The sequence below is a fragment of the Orbicella faveolata genome, unplaced genomic scaffold (genome assembly GCF_042242905.1).
Source record: "Orbicella faveolata isolate gen_17 unplaced genomic scaffold, um_ofav_v1 contig_1, whole genome shotgun sequence".
NCBI classification, from domain to species: Eukaryota; Metazoa; Cnidaria; class Anthozoa; order Scleractinia; family Merulinidae; genus Orbicella; species Orbicella faveolata.
In genome coordinates this window covers 38,450,001-38,462,553 of record NW_028301536.1, presented here as the reverse complement: position 1 = coordinate 38,462,553, position 12,553 = coordinate 38,450,001, and the positions used below count along the sequence as shown (strand labels likewise).

Sequence of the window (12,553 nt, the reverse complement as noted above, 5' to 3'; positions counted from 1 at the left end):
AATGTCTTTCCATGCTTTGACAAACATGCTTCCTTTACTTTTTATCTGTTTCAATTTTTAAAAAGATTTTGCAATTTTTAACCCTTTAAACTCTTTTCCCGCTGCTCGGTTTTCTTGTTACTTCGTTAGTAACACCCCGATGTAACGCTCTGTTCGTTCTGCGAAGGAGTCACGTGAAGTATAAATCAAGTGAATTTGGGGATGTCTTGGAACTTTGTAAACTCACATCTCAACTTCCGTTGTCACGATTAAAATCTCTTCCAGACCAATCGCTATTCCCTCGACATTATAGCTCATATCCTTGTCAACACAAATCAGAGTTTGTTTTGCCACTAACAAGGAAGTCTTTTCTTGTGTAAACTGAGGAAGACAAAGATATAACTTCTCGTTCTCTGAATGTCTTTTCTTTGGGCTGATATTTTACCGAAGCGGCGGCAATGCCCGCTAATACGGATAATTCGCCAGTTACGCCAACTTTCAAGAAATAATCCTTTATTCGCCCGCTTCGGTGTATTTCTGATGAAAAGGAACACGAAGGTGCGAAAATAAACTGGGTGAACTTCGTTTCGAAGCCAAAGTAATCACTCGGACATTCCAGTAAGCCCCCATGCCTGAGTGAGAGTAGCGAGTCCCCCAAACTCAAAGCAAATACTATCTAGCAGAGCTCATCATCCCCCGGGGGACTCGGGCATTAGCATATGTTTTTTTAAAAAATTAAAAGGGGGAGGGGTGGGTGGGGGTAGGCAAATTCCCAGAAGTGGAGACAAGAAAGTCGGTAAAAGGCAAATTCATCCAAAAAACGACACTTGTCCGCACGATTTAGCAAATCAGAGTGAAAATAATTTACAATCGTTTTGTATGCACCTTTGTTAACATGTGCGTCCATCATCCTTTTGTTAATTTCGTTTACGTCAGTTTTAATAACACGCCAAGTTGTGCAAAAACTTCCCAGACAACAATACGTAATACTTGCTTTCGGTTTGTTATTTTGTACAATTATCCAATTGCGATTAATTATGTTGACATGCACATTTCATCATAAGTGTACCTTCAATATTAAAGCTTGTTACTGAAGGGCAAGAAGCAAGATTATGTTCAACAAACGAAAATGGCAATAGAATTCTCACGAAACTGATGATCTCGGGTAACTGATGATCTCGAGTCATAGCTTTGAAATACAAATCCATACACAGTTATTAAGATTAATTTCATTTGATCCATATTTGATATATAAGCTATATAAGGTCGAACATCATTCATTCAAAAAATTGTGAAGACATCGGAAAATATATTTGTATGCGATTAAGAGCATTATTTTTCTTATTAGTGACTTTTAGATGTTACGTCGAGTTTTCATAGAAAAAGACAGGAGGACATAACAAGGCCATGGGATATTGTTCAATATCAGGTCTTTATAATGGATCTTGATGCATTTAGATAAGAGTTCTAACTGACAGGAGGCCCAATACAATTAATTTTCACCATTAGTAATGGATCACTGATGTAGTTGAATAATATACTTCTAAAACAACAACAACAACAACAACTTTATTCGCTCTTGGAAAAGAACATATTGATTCACATAATGATATATTATCTTAAATGTTGATGTCATTGAAATTACCTTAACCCTAACTCAATACAGACGGTTGAAATATTTTTAGGTGAGGCTTATCAAGTTATTTCCTGAGAAAAAAAGGAACGCATCACTTTTATTGTTCAGTGCACGTTTTAATAAAAGTTCTTTAGGATAGGTTTTGGCGGATTTCGTTAACAGCTGTGAACAAAGGCCAACACAGTTAATTGGCAGCATTAGTATTCGAAACCATTATCGTAACAATCTTAACAATCTTATCTTAACAATACCTTAAGTACTTTGTTGACAAAATCATCGGCAACCAATGTATCCATCAATGTCAAATTTTGAATAAAATTTCTAATTCTCATAATTATTTGAGTAACCCCTGTTCTTCACACAGGATTGAAGTGGAAGTTAAAACTGAAAACTGGACACATTACTAATTCAAACAATACTTCTAGAGACATTTTGCCAGTATTTGCATGACAAGAGGTTGCTCGCACATTATGAGGTCACAACTAGAATAACTTGTCATTAACCAGACTTAAAATGATTGGCGCATTAGATTCAACGAGATTAGGACAAGGAATTAAAGTACTCGGATTTTCATGTACAGCAGCAAAATATGTCTGCAGTTTGGTTTTGGGCGTTCTTGCAAACATACCAGAACATAATCGAAGGGAGATCAAAACATAACTGTTTACATCAAACATGAAACGCCGTCAAGCGCCATCAAAAATGAACACGTACACTGCGCTATATGTAAGCTAGGTCTGAAAAGCCACGCCAATTACAGACGTATTACCTTCGTTATAAATAAGCCCATCTTCATGTCTTGAAATGAAAAACTTGAAAATGAAAAACTACATTGTTCCACTTACCCACCCAAACGTAAACAATAGTTCTGTTATGTCTGTTATGCTGTTTTTCTGTAATGAGTGAAAATCTTCTGTATGTATTCTGACTTGATTAACATTAACAAGGTCTTGGCTAAATGTATGTTTTAGATGATGTATGAATCATTCAATCAAGCATTAAAAATGTTAAAGTTACCTTTCGGACGGAACCTTTAATACTTATTATACAAGCTTTTATCCTCCTAAAGGAGGCTAGGGACAGGAGGGATATCTTGACAGAGCGCCTCCGAACACAGTTCGGCGTTAAGGATTATCTCGTTAGTAGCTAAATATTTAGATATCGAATAAGAGAACAGAAACGTGAATTTGGGAATCGAAAAGAGGTTACAGAAAAATTCAGGTTCCTTCAAGAAAACTCTTTCTGCCTATAATGATTGAAATCAGTCAGCAAATTTTAACAGCGAACTAAGAAAATTAATAATAATTTCGTACTTTGAGGACACTGAAGCAAGCTTGCTTGGACACGAACCTTTCGTTCCCAATAGCTTCAGTTAATTGGGCAAGTCTTGCCAATTAACTATGGATTAATACATAATGATCAACTGGCATACTGGTACCTTTTAGCCCTAGGTTTTGGAATTAGCTGTGTTAGAAAATATTAATTATTAATTTCTAACACATTCTTCTCTACTCGTACCTCTAATCAAAGTCAACAAGAATTCCGTGAATGAGTGTTATGTTGTCATCAATTTATTCTTATGTTCTTTGTTTACTTGGCTAAATTCTTACCGCGTTCTCTGTGCTTTCCATTGCTGGTTTTGCATTTAAGGGTGGTTATGCTTCCGAATGTCTCTTCCTTTTTTAGTGGATGTACATGTATATGGTCTATTTACAAGGAGAGAAAGTTTAGCATTGGAAATTGGAATACCAGAACACGAATCTTGCAAATGGGCGTAACAACGTTCACTTCTGATATTGGTCTCATTATGATCATACGTCACCAGTAAAATTGGAAAGCTCTGTTGATTTATTATCAGTTGGAAAGTGAAGTTAAAAGTTAAACGTCTATTTTAAAGGTAAGTCAAGAAAATAACCGTAACAATTTCCACCGTATTGCCGAGAGACAACAACGTTCCCGTCGATTGTCGAATTGATAAACAAATTAAGGCAAGCACTTGCCGAATACCTGATCTTGGTGAACCCATTTTTTCCGCTTTCTCTGAGCAAGCCTTTGGAAGAGCAACAAACAGCACATTCAATTCCCAACAATTCATGCATAGATGTTTTGGAGATGAATCGATATTAAACAAGTAATTCCAAATCATGTTATTTTACAAACTATTGCGAAAGCAACACCAATACGAAACTGTGGTAACAGAGTTACACAAAGTTACACAATAGGGAATGGATGTGACTGAAGTCAAAAGAGCCAATTAAAATCCAGCAATTAATAATGATTTTTTAATCTAACTTTTCGTAGGTTCATTGTTTATATAGTGTTTTGATAGTGATCCGCGAGAAAACGAGCAACGTCCACCCGAATCTCGGTTCCTGTTCCTGACATACGCTAAATAGAAGTCGGTCACACACGGCTGGTGTGGGCGCACGAGCGTGATGGTGTGATTCAAACGTTTCGGAAAGCAAATTATTGTTTTTTCTAAAATTAAAAATGTATTTCACGTGATTCATCTATTGTGGGCCGGACATCACTTTTTAGTGATGCACGAATTGATGTATGAACTGAGAGATAAAAACAGTTGATGAAATGAAATTTAATAGAGTGGTTTCCAAGGCATCGGAAAGCATTCTTTCATTTCTTCTTATTTTGTGGTAGTTGGAATAATTCAGCATGGAGAAGAATCGGTTTTTGCGCTTAAGGAGTGACTTAGAACAGCTCAAACGAATTTTTGAAGAGAACCCAAGCGTTGAAAAGTGAACTTTTTCAAATTACTGGGACTGAGACTGACTGATTATTCACAATTCACTTATTTTTTGATTAATCTTTTTCAATTAGTAGAAAGGTACATTAAGATAACGTATTCCGATTTTAATACCCGTGCGTTTTTTTAAGACTAACTTTAAATCTGTTAATGAAATTTGTGAGAGAGATGCATTGTGCTGAAAGAGATAAAAGAATAAACGCTTGATTGATAAATGGTTTTTGAGTTAACTCAGACCAGGATGAATAACAAGCGGTTCCGAACGGAAGTGCGACGTCAGCAAGCTTCACTTAATTATAAATAGGTGAACGACAAAGATCGTGTTCATGAAAAATAATGACTTGGATAAAAGAGTTCTCCAAAAGTATATTTGTGTTATCCAAATGTGTGCTGTTGTCCATCGGTTGAGAAGGCAAAAGTCAGCTAAAAAGTATATGTAAACAACAACGAAACAATTCCTCTAGAAGCGAATGCTACGTTAACAAGCGATACATTCTGTTAAACTAGCGATATTTCCATATCGTAGACGAGAGAGTCCATTTCAAACTTGTTCACATTGCGATTTTGGTTTACATGTAAGCTTATTCAGGAAGACCTTGCTGGAATGCTTGTTGTAGAAATCACACCATCAACTCCCGCGAAATGCCGCGTACATCAAGTACGTGTGCTAAACAAACGTCCTCAACATAGCGTGATTTCCATTGAGTAGCTTTCATGGAAAAAAACTTACCTGCACTTGAGACTTGGCAAATAACTGGCCTAGTTACTACAATAGCTACTCCTAGAAAAGGATGGTTTGATTCTCATGATCATGAGTGCAGAAATCGGTCGGCAAATGACAACCTACTTTCAACTCGCAACGAAAAATGTGTCAGCCATTGCTCCGGCTGAGACGACATATGATTGGTCGAATACTGTCAAGTGAACCATGTCCTACGCTCAGAGCCCTTCGTTTCCTGTGCCAAGACCCCGCCGGCCAATAGGAGAAGCAAAATGCCATATTCTCCCTAAAATAACCGTTCTACATTTAGAACGGAAAAACCTAGTAGCCACGCAAAAGTTTTGGCCACGCGCCAGGGTCCAAGTTTGAGAAAAAGGCCGAAATTTCATCGACCGTGTAACCAAAAAACATTTGAACTTAATATGCCTTCTCAATTTTCCCGGTAAGTATCAACGCTTTCTCGTCACCTTACGGAAAGCCGGTGTAATGTTTTCTTGGGGAATCAATCTTTCCGGACAAACTAAACATTAGGAAGGTTTCCTAACCCTTCATTTCCCTGCGATTTACAAGAAAGTTCGGCGCGAAGACATATTTTTCAAATACAAAATATTACAAAACAAACAAAAAGCAGAAAAACAGTTTATGGAAATGAGATGATGTTTTACTACAAGTGCATGTAGTGCTATAATAGTTTTTATCTTGGTGAACACATCGTAAAAAGCTAACAATCTTAATTTCAAGGAAAACTAAAGAACATTGCAGATATGTTTGTCCCACGGCAAGTACATTTTAACAACTTTCTTGTCAATTAATGACTGTGTGGAAAGTCTCAGGATATAGGTGAATTAAACAGGCCGAAATCCCAAAACGCATCACAGAAAACCATTAGCACCCACCGTGCTCCTTCTTAATCTTGTTTATGAAGATTTCGGCATGTGCTAAAACCCAGACGGTGGACTCTGGACGATAGACGATGGACGATGGACGATAGACGATGGACGATGGACGATGGACGATGGACGATGGACGATGGACGATGGACGATGGACGATGGACGATGGACGATGGACGATGGACGATGGACGATGGACGATGGACGATGGAAATATCTCTGACATTCATTTATTTCTCTCAGACAAAGTATAAAATTGTCACACAATCTTTTGCTTTTGTCACGCGATGTTAAAATATTGAACAGCGAAAATTCGAGGACAAAGTTGTGATTGCGAATTGTTCGTCACGCAATTTCACGCATTCCTTCCTTTATCACGCGATGTCACCATGGAATTTTGAAATAGTGCACAGCGAAAACTCGTGCCCGCTCCGCTCCCCATCAAGAAAAAAAATATATATATATTTTGACTGGACAAATTTTGACCGCAGATTTTATGTCACGCAATGTCAGTTATTCATTTATTAAATTCTGACAACAAAGTATAAATTTGTCTCACAATCTTTTTCTTTCGTCCCGCAATCGATTGCTTTTTCACATGAATTATTCCAGACTGCACGCAGAAATGACGCAGGAGAATCGTAGCCCATACGGCAAGCACGTGATATGTTTTTGCATGAGTTGTCGTGGGGTGGGTGGGGGGGGGGGGGGGGGGGAAATAAGCAGTCTCACCTTAGTTTTTAAGCTGTTTTGGTCAAGCTTTCCACAAACGGTCTGCCAGGATTATCGGTGCTTCCCATTACCATTTCGCCCTTCCTTTCCTTACGTGTTTTAATTTCATTTTCGCCAGCTCTGAAAGTTTTTATTGCAAGTATTTGAAAACTCCATGGTGACATCGCGTGACAAAAGCAAAAGATTGTGTGGAAAATTTATTCATGTTTATGTACTTTGGCTGAGAGAAATAAATGAATGCGCGACATTGCGTGACGAAAAATCCGCGATCAGAACTTCGCGATAATTTGTCCAGTCTTAATAAGTTATATTTTTGCTCGGGGGAGGGGAGGGGGGAGGGCACGAATTTTCGCTGTTCAATAGTTTAACATCGACAAATAAATGAATGTCAAAGATATCGTCCATCGTCCATCGTCCATCGTCCATCGTCCATCGTCCATCGTCCATCGTCTATCGTCCAGAATCCACCGTCTGGGTTTTAGCACATGCCGAAGATTTCAGTCTCCTGTACAAAAGGATTAGGAGAACGGGCCGCTTCTCTTTCATTTACTTTACCTAGATGGGCGGGTGCTTCCCAGGTTGAGCCATGTTTATTGACAAACACGGTCGGCACAGAGATATGAGCTCGATGCTTGTTGATGATGAAGTTCAGGTTATCGTCAACAACGAGATCAGATTTGAACCGGTGATCACCTTTATCCATCGTCAGCCAGAAGTTATGCAAGAATTTCTCCAGATCACCACTGAGAAGAACAACATCCTGAGGATCATTGAAGATCATCTCCTATTTGTAGAGAAGACTGGCAAAGCAACAGCCATTCCCGCCAGGGATGTAAAAGTTGGAGATATTCTGTACGTGAGAGCAGACCATGGTGTAGAGAAGGATACAGTTCTGAACATCAGCAAGGTCTACGGGAAAGGTGTTTACGCCCCAGTGACCCTCAGTGGTACCATTCTGGTCAACGATGTGCACACCTCGTGTTACTTTGATGTTTTGTCTCATGAGTGGTCCCACAGAGCGATGGGTGTTGTTCGCGCCGTGCATTATGTGTCCCCTTGGATTCTGCAGTGGATCAGTGGCGTAGGACGGAAGGATGGGATTTCCAGGCTGGTGCAGACTGGCTCATAAGATGCTTATCTTGTCGGACTGAATTCTGAACGGTACTAATCTCTTATTTTTACTACTATTTGATTTGATTTGATCTGACCTTATTTCACTGTTTTCAATCTCAATTATTGACTTTTTTCAATCGTTTCGTTTTTTCAGCAAAACAAGAGTGAAGCAAGGTTCTACATATGTACTAAATAACAACTAATTGTACTTTAAATTTTTAGTCAGTTCGCAAGACAAAATAGTTAGCTGTCTTGACAAAGGTCTTTGAGGCTAGTTGCATAAGAAAGAACTGTTTGTCTGGTTAGTTAGTGTGACAAAGATTGTGTGACAAAGAGCTCTGTTTTGGTTGTTGGTGTAACAAAAACGGTTGTAGCTGGATGTCGTGACAAAGAACTTTGTGCAATTGTGGTCCGCTGAGTTGGCTTGTCCTTGGGTGACAAATAACGAAGCTCAGTTTGCCTGCTAGCTTTGTAGTCATTTTGTGTAATTAGATAGCCAGTCTGAAAAAAAAAAAACTGTTTTGCAATTTGCGCTATAAAAAGCTTTGTAGTTGCATATAGTAAGCTTGAAAAAAAACAAAAACAAAAACAAAAACAAAACAAACAAACAAACAAACAAAAAAAACATAAGAAGTTATTCAGTGTGGCAAAAAATAACTTTGTAGTTACTTTGTCTAACAAAGAACCCTGTAGTTTAGCATGACGAAAACGTTGAAGTTATTTGGTGACAAGAAACTATGTGTATAGAGTGTGTGGAAAACAAATTGCAGTTAGTTTACATCTTGCAGTTGTTATTTACAGTGACAAAACGTTGGAAGTTAGGTGGTGTGATAATTCATAATTAACAATTAGATTATGAGCTCGAGATTTCTATGAGGTGATAGTTGATGAGGCCGCAGGCCTCATCAACTATCGCCTCATAGAAATCGAGAGCGAATAATCTGATTGTTTTAGTAGAATTCTAACTGAAATAAACGCAAATAACGGTTTCTAATTATTTTTCTACGCATTATTGAACTTTCCGCTTTAACAAAATCGCACGCATTGAATTGTCCTTGGTAAATTTGGAGCTGTTTACGGGCGCGCAGCCGTTTTTTCAATAATTTCAACTTTTTAAAGACAAGAAACCGCTAATGTCCTTCTTCTAGTCTTCTCAGGAATTTAATAACCATTTACATCTAAACTTTCTCCCAAAACTTCGGAAAAACGAAAAAACGTTGCATTTTGTGGACGACCGACAGCCACTGCACTCCAATGGCTGATAGTATACGAGTAGCTCAGCCAATCAGATTGCAGCATTGGCATTAGTATACTAATCGAATTCTACTAATTATAGTTAGATTTTGGACCGTTTGGGTGGGAAAAATGAGTCGTGACGTTTGAAGATCATGATAAGAAGTACTTTGTAGTCAGCGGAAAAAAAAAAAAAAAAATGAAAAGCGGATTTCAAGTTTGCTAATGAAATGTGAAAGGCGAATTGATCAACATGACACGAGCGTGCAGGTGGGACAAAGAAAAAATCTGAGTCCCCGACATGAATCAAACCCATGACCTCCCGACCTTGCGCTCCGTGAGTTCTGGTAGCTCAGTGGATAGAGCGCCCGCCAGGTGTTCGGGACGTCACGGGTTCGATTCCTATAGGGGAATCAGACTTTTTCTTTGTACCACGCTCGTGTCATGTTGATCAATTCGCCTTAAAACAAACAAACAAACAAACAAACAAACAAAAACAAAAAAACAAAAAAAAAACAAAAAACAATCCTGTGGGAATTGAACTCTTTTCTTATGAAAACAGATCCTTTTGTTTCAATAAATTTGCATGGCTCCTGACCACGCGAGTGAAAACGCTCTATATTGACCTGCGTTTCCAATGAAACATGATTCGACTATACAGTATATAACCTCGCGTCTCTAGCAGCTATACAGATACGTACAAATATATAGTTTAACATGGGGCTGGAGGACAGTTCAGGTGTACCTTTTTAGAGGAACACTGATCACGGTCTTCTGGTTTCCCTAGTCCTTTTATTACCTTCTTTTAAAGTAAGAGAGATAACTTTTGATGGAGTGTATCTCGTTTAGTCCAACTCAGTAATTTTCAGGTAGCCCAGTGTGTTGGATGCAACCATCTTGTTACTTCTTACAAGCAAAACTGAATTTACGCCATGCCCTCCAAACTGCAAACAGACCCTTTACGGATTTTTCCGAAATTGGTCCACGGTCATCTCTGTTACTTTCATATGAAGGGAAGTTTACTTGTAGAACTTATTGACCTCAGGTGTCGATTAATAATAATACATCTTGCTGTATTAAACCAACTATAGGAATTTAACCTGTGTTAAATTTAAAAAACGCACGTGATCGTAGGCGTGTAGTACCATGAGCGCCTGCTTCAGACGAAGCTGGTTCAAACTACTGTATGTCGAATACATAACTTTCTAGTCGAATTTTACTAGCAACGTTTTCCAGCCTACTGTAGGGACAGTATATATTCATCATTAGTATAATTTCCAGAGGTGAATATAGGAATTGGACATTCTGATTGGTCGAAAAGCTCGGGTTATGACGCTATATTCACTGCGCTTGGCGATGAAAATAACATTTCTGAGCTTGGTTACTAAGCTCGCCCTTTTGCCATCTCGGCAAGGAGACATGGCGGACAGTTGCGGAATGAAATTTTCATTTAGTCGAAAGCCATCACTCCAAGTCCAGGATATTTGAAAGGATGGAGAATTTTCAAAATGACTGCTGTCGCCCTTGGACCAAATATCTTTTTAAGAACTCGTTTTCAAACGTTGATCGTCAGCAGGTCAGATCGATTGACTGAAATTTATTTTTCTTCCAACTAAAGCTACTCATTTTTAGACGATTATGACAACTGTGAATGAAGTCAACAACGATAAAACAAAGGTACCGGATGAATTTATTGTTTCTGGTGTTTTGCTTGTTAGTTTTGCTGCCGAACTCGATGCGTAAATTGATTCACAATCAATGTATAGTACATCTGTGCTTATTATTAAAACTACGGCTGCATACGTGCACAGTCCGGGATCGTTATCAGATTTGATAACCTCGACCAAAACAAACCATTAACCAATCGCTGCGCAAATTTTCGTTCACGTGACATTATTTGGTAGCAACAGTGTATAATTCAATATGGCGGTCGACGGGGTGCCGCGATGAAAGGAGTTACTTTTTTCACAACATCACAATGCAATTTCATTTAATTGTAATTGTATGTTTGCTTCGCAATAGGTTACTGGATTATGGAATAGAAACAGAGATGTATGGAAGAAAACTGTCTTTGTCCAAAAGCTACAGCGAAAAGTTTCATTTTCAGATAGACACCGTATAATATTTGTTCCGAGTAAAAACACACGAAGGTAGACAACAGTTATTCTTTTCACAAAAGCGTTGTTTATTGATACTAATATGATAGCTTGTATTTTCACTCAGGCTTCATTTTCTTGGTAGTTGGCGAAGCTGGCTGTTCAACAGTCTGTATAAAATATAAACGAAACACTAACAGTAAATACATCTTGAGTTCACAAATTGACACTGAACAAGTTGCTTCTATATTCCAAGCGGAGAGTTGTAACTGAATTTCGTTCAATTTGCATGAGCGAAGCGTGGTTAGGACCGAAACATCTCCTACTATGATTCATTACTATGAAATGGAAATAACAGTATGGGAACAGTTCGCGACCCTCTCTCTGTCGACTCTCTGTCCAGATATACTGAAGATAGAATAGCTTACCTCGATGGCCATATCCCATTCCACGCCTAATTTCATTTCTGCGATTGCTAATTCAATCCCCTCTGCCGTATTGTACATTTCGTTTCCATCTTTGATGCACTGGAGTTCTCTTTGTCGTTGTGGGCTCGCCTGATATGGTTCTGGAACAACAACAAAAATATAGCAGGTATATTTACTTTAATTCGTGATACACCTCCGTTCCGTGGAATGGGTACATGCAACACTTTATGTCGTGAGATGTGACAGTAAACTGGGAAGTCTTGGCATTTCCGGAAAAAAAATTGTTTTAGTTGTAGATCAGTAGTCTATTGTTGTGCATTCGGTGATATGGAAAAACGCTTTTAATGACTGATTCATATAAAAGAAACTATAATTCAAGTAATGTGTTTTCGTACCATAGTTCACTCGCTAAATCCAACAATAAGCTTCATTATATAACGACTGGTGTGCCAGAAAACTGACCTAGTTTGGCCGGCATTTCCGGAAAATATTTCAGGACCGCGAGTTGTTGAAATTGACTCTAAAATATAGGCAATTTACCCTTTAACGTGATTGTCGGTTTTCCCGCAGTCCGAAAGGCGTTTTAGTTCCCTGTTTATGAAGTATTGCACCCGGCCTATCTGTCTTCCAGCAACTTCTCTCGAAGTGTAATTTTTCTCAGCGCTCTTGGATACCAGACTGTGGCACGTCTAGAAGTGTCTCGGGTATTTCTCTAATTTCCGGCAAAACACAACGAAGTGCGAACGAGTCTTTGTTTCCAATTTTCAGGAAGGACATGAAAAGGAGTTCCTTCTGGCCCCTTGATTTTGACCTCATGGTAACCCTTCAAAAGAAAATAAACAACTAATGTTAGATTCGCAAGTGGTTTCCCAACCACCTGGACTGCCGTATCATGAATCGAGCGACTCACTAAGAGCTATATTTTTTTCTGAAGGGGCTTAGATGATTTATGTAAGTTACTT

General features: G+C 38.5%; 1 long non-coding RNA gene and 1 pseudogene across 4 annotated transcripts in view; one reads left to right on the top strand and one right to left on the bottom strand.

Annotated features, from left to right (window-relative positions):
• Window positions 1-7,340: 7,340 nt before the first annotated feature.
• On the top strand, window positions 7,341-7,872 carry LOC110048243 (warthog protein 1-like; annotated as a pseudogene).
• Window positions 7,873-11,042: 3,170 nt separating this feature from the next.
• Window positions 11,043-12,553, bottom strand: part of LOC149119009 (uncharacterized) — a 1,605-nt gene continuing 94 nt past the window's right edge. The window contains exons 2-4 of one of the 4 annotated variants that reach the window (XR_016202668.1): window positions 12,132-12,414; window positions 11,592-11,731; window positions 11,043-11,333 (exon numbers count right to left, since the gene is read on the bottom strand). This is a non-coding gene — a long non-coding RNA (uncharacterized LOC149119009). Of the gene's footprint in view, window positions 11,334-11,591; window positions 11,732-11,986; window positions 12,107-12,131; window positions 12,488-12,553 lie in introns of those variants that run through there. The other 3 variants (XR_016202662.1, XR_016202651.1, XR_016202674.1) reach the window with 3 other exon arrangements.